The following is a 4,732-nucleotide window of genomic DNA, read 5'->3' on the forward strand; positions in this document are numbered from 1 at the left end:
ATTCCAGAACTTTAACAGTGGTTGGGGTGCTGGAATTATTAGGTGATTTTTATTTTTACCTTTTGTTTTCATCTTTTAGCTTATTTGGGTTTCTTTCTTTTTTTAATTAATTAATTAACTAATTAATTTAATTTATTTTTTTTAATGCTTGTTTTTGAGAGAGCGAGAAAGAGAGACAGTGTAAGAGGGGGAGGGTCAGAGAGAGGGGGGAGACACAGAATCTGAAGCGGGCTCCAGGCTCTGAGCTGTCAGTACAGATCCTGACGCAGGACTCGAACTCATGAACCGTCAGATCATGACCTGAGCCGAAGTCGGATGCTCAACCGACTGAGCCACCCAGGCGCCCCTAGCTTATTTGGGTTTCTTAACTGCTTTTAATTACTATGTATAACTTTTAAAGTTAGCCAAAAAGAAGAAGAAGAAGAAGAAGGAAAAGAGAAGAGAGGAGAGGAGAGGAGAGGAGAGGAAAGGAAGAAGAGGGAAAAAATTGCCACAGATCCTGGGACAGCCAGGGAGGCGCGTCCACAGCGCGGCTGCACCTAGACTTGCTGGGGCCTCCAGCTCCAGGAGAGGCCAGGCCCTTATTTAGGCAGAGACATCCCAAGCTCGCATTCCAGTGGGAATCCTTCCCAGCGCATTCCTCCTCTGCACGACCGCGTCCAGCTGCAGCCTGGCTCCTCCCTCCCAGGGCCTCCCTCTCCTTTGGTAGCCGCCACTGGCCCAGGCCAGGCCGCACATCTGGACCTTGTTAGGGGCCGCCGGCACCAAAGCCGGCACATCTGGCCGCCTCTAAGCGAAGCTCGCGGCGGGGCAGCAGAGGGGAAGGGGCACGTCAGGACAGGGCCGCCCGGCGCACTCCGAGGCATCTGGAAGTGGGAAGTCGGTGGGCAGCTGGCCGCAGACAGTGCCCTGCCAGGCAGGCCGGCCCTGGCCTCCAAGAGCCAGCAGGGTAGCGCCCTCACTGGCCGGGCAGACAGAGGCCCGCTGAGGCCTTCCCAGGCTGACGGGGGCAGGCCCAAGGAGAGGCAGGGCCTCTGGACCCCATGCATGGTGCTCTTGCCCTCAGGGAGGCCTGGGCTGGGTCCTGGGGGGCTGCTGGGACGGGGAGCAGAGGGTAGTTTCAGGACACTGCAGAGAAGGAATGCACAGGGACAGGGACTGCCTCTATTCCTGGTGGCCAAGACGTGGGGCAGCCGGTTGGAAAGCAGGGTCTTGTACATTAGGATGGAGAATCCGCTCGTTTGAAATGAGAAAGGAAGAAGGTGCAATGTGCCGTGTTGGAAGCAGAGCGTCCCCATTTCCTTTTTCTTACACTGGGACATGACCAGGTCCCTCGCTGTCCCCGTGTGGTGCCATTATTTGTCCCCTTTGGGGCCTGTTAATCTAAGGCTTTACCAGCCCTGCCGATTCTTTCCTTGAGACAGCAGCAGCCGCTCCTGAGATCCTTTGCAAAGTAAGGCAGAGATAGAACAGCCGGTCTAATGAAACGGAAAGCCCATCAGCTCAGCCCTTGTCCCTCCCTTTTGTCCTGTGGCCTTGGACCTTGCGTGGCTCCCACCGGGATGGTCCCTGTGATCACAGGAGCCCCAGTTTCCCCTGCCTCTTCTCTCCATCTCCCCACCTCCTCTCCACCCGCCGGCCCTGCCCATCACAGTGAGTGGCTCACTCATGGGCCCACCCACACTAGGGTCCTTGGAAAAACTCTCAGGAAGATGTAATGGGATGGGTGCCAGTTGTGAACCTAGAAGCCAAGGGCTTCTAACCAAACACATAGGCTCCCAAATCCCACCACTTATCCCTCTGAGCACCAGTTTCCTCTTCTCTGAGAACAAGATCTCTTAGAGAACTTTTTTTTTAATGTAAACAATTTTTTATTGTTTATTTATTTATTTATTTTTATTTTAATTTTTTAAATGTTTATTTGTTCTTGAGAGAGAGAGACAGAGAGACAGAGAGACAGAGACAGAGCATGAGCAGGGGAGGGGCAGAGAGAGAGGGACACAGAATCCGAAGCAGGCTCCAGGCTCTGAGCTGTCAGCACAGAGCCCATTGAGGGGCTCAAACTCACGAGCCACGAGATGATGACCTGAGCCAAAGTCGGACGCTTAACCGAGTCACCCAGGTGCCCCAATTTTTTAAAAATTTTAAGTGTTTATTTATTTTTGAGAGAGACAGAGCGCCAGCAGGGGAGGGGCAGAGAGAGGTAGACACAGAATCTGAAGCAGGCTCCAGCCTCTGCGATGTCACCACAGAGCCCAATGCAGGGCTCGAATCCAAGAACTGTGACCTGAGCCGAAGTCGGACACTTAACCGACTGAGCCACCCAGACGCCCCTCTTAGAGAACTGTTTTAAGCTCTGCATCAGGCTCTGTGGTGACAGCTCAGAGCCTGGAGCCTGCTTCAGATTCTGTGTCTCCCTCTCTCTCTGTGCCACTCCCTCCCACCACCACCCCTCCCCCGCTCATGCTCTGTCTCTCTCAAAAATAAATAAAAACGCTAAAAAAAAAAAGATTAAAAAAAGAAGTATTTGATCTGTAGATTTCCACAAAATTTACAGTTGAAAAAGTAGATTCACGTACCCAGATTGTTCCAAACATTCTTAAAAGTTTTCTGAAAACTGAATTATCAATTTTTTTATTTAAAATCATATTAAGTTAAATTAAAAATGTAGCTCCTGGGTTGCCCCAGCCACTTTTTGTTTTTAATTTTTTTGGTGTTTATTTTTGAGAGAGAGAGAATGTACATGCCCCAGCGGGGTAGGGGCAGAGAGAGAGGGAGACAGAGGATCCGAAGCGGGCTCCGTGCTGACAGCACAGAGCCTGATGTGGGGTTCGAGCTCAGAGAACTGTGAGATCATGACCTGAGCCGAAGTTGGACGCTCAACCAACCCAGCCACCCAGGCGCCTCCTTTAATCATTTTATCAAGACTTTTGTGCCCATCGACTGCCAGGTGTAATAGAAGGAAGCAGAGAAAGGCATTGGTCTGGAAGGAAAAAATTAGGAGGAGGGACCAGATAAGGGGACCCTAGGTCCTTTAGCCCCTCCATGTGCTAGGCTGCCACAACACGGGCCCCTTCGCCCTCTCTTGCATTCAGTGCCCTGACAGTCTTCAGAGCAGGAACTGGTACCTTTGTGCACAAGTGAGGCAGCCAAGACCCTGAGAGTTGAAGCAAGGGGGAGGCAGGAACCCTGGGTTACCACTCAGCCACTGTTCGCCATATTCTGAGATCTTGGTGCTTCCCCCCGACCCCCAGCCTCAATTTCCCCAAATGGGTTATGTAAATGAGAAGGGGGGTGGTTTGGGTTACTGGGCCCATCGGAACATTTTAGAATTATTCAAATAGGGGACATTTGGCCGGCCCTCACTTCTCGAAATTTCCACAATGCTGCTCTGTAAATGAACAGATAGGAGAGAGAAAGAGAACTTATCTTTCAGTTCACATGTAGTTTGTAATATTTGTGTCCACAGGTTGGGACACCCTCTCCCAGTCTCAGGGTGCCTAGGAAACCTAATTAATTATGGAATTATGGAGTGCTGCTTGTGCTAATATAGAATCAGGGCCGAGGGAGTTAGGTGTCTCAGGGGATATTTATAACGAGCTGTGGCAGTCTGGTGAGTCACTGCTCTGCTCTCCAAGAGGACGCACCTGCCTCCCAGGAGGGGAGGCTGTCGCTCACTGGTCAGGCCCCCTTTCCTGGCCGGGCTGAGGACACATGCCATATTTGGGGATTCCCCCCCGCCCTTCCCCAGGCTCCCCTGGGACACTGATCAATACAACCCACTCCCCTTCCGCCTTTTAGCAGGATTTCCCAACAGCCTCCCACTTCCCAGACTGAGGCGGTGCTGTCCGTCACCGTCATCGATGATGCTACGGCCTGGCTGCAACCTGGGAACAGCTCACAGCAGAGGGACTCCTTCTGGGAAGGGTTTCTACGGTCAGGCCCAGCTGTGCAGCCAGGCTCTTGAGCTGCTTCCATCCAGGGCTCATTCTTCCGAGATGCAGAGAAGCAAAGGCTGGAGAGGAGAGGGGAACTTCGAGCCTCTTCTCTGTGCCAAGCCCTGGCCGGCGCACTTGGCATCGCTTAGCTCACTGAAGTTTCACAATAAGCTGTGTGACATTTTACACACTGGACAGCCAGAGAAACTGAGACTTGGGGAAAAGCAGCTAGGAAGGAGCACACAGCTAGAAAGTGCTAGAGCCGGGAGATGGAACCAATAGAAAGGAGAGTAGATTTAATCCCAAATATATTTATAATTACATTAAATGTAAATGGACTAAATGCTCCCAACCAAAGATACAAATTGTCAGAATGGAGACAGGACAAACTCGCTGGGGTTTACAAGAGATACATCCAAAACATAAAGATTCAGAAAGTTCGAGGGACCCGGAGGCTGAAGCAGGGGTCTCTGAGGCTGCAGGAGATGATCCTTCTCCCAAACCCGAGCCCTCCAATTTGTCCCTTTCTTTGTCTTGGCTGCAGTGGTCCCATGAGCGTGTGGTTTAACGGGAGACATTCAGGCACTAGCATTAAATGAACAAACCATGTGACCCCGGACTTTCTCAGGTGATCTGAGATTCAGGGTCCTCCCCTGTAAAATGGAACAATAATCCATACCTAATAAGGCTGCTGTAAGAGCTAGAGAGAACTTGTTCATGGCACCTGGCACCAGAACTCTTACTATGCTTATTTTTTCTTTATGTTTTGATAATTTAAATGTACCTGTGTAATT

Source organism: Acinonyx jubatus, chromosome B2 (genome assembly GCF_027475565.1).
Source record: "Acinonyx jubatus isolate Ajub_Pintada_27869175 chromosome B2, VMU_Ajub_asm_v1.0, whole genome shotgun sequence".
Taxonomy (NCBI): Eukaryota; Metazoa; Chordata; class Mammalia; order Carnivora; family Felidae; genus Acinonyx; species Acinonyx jubatus.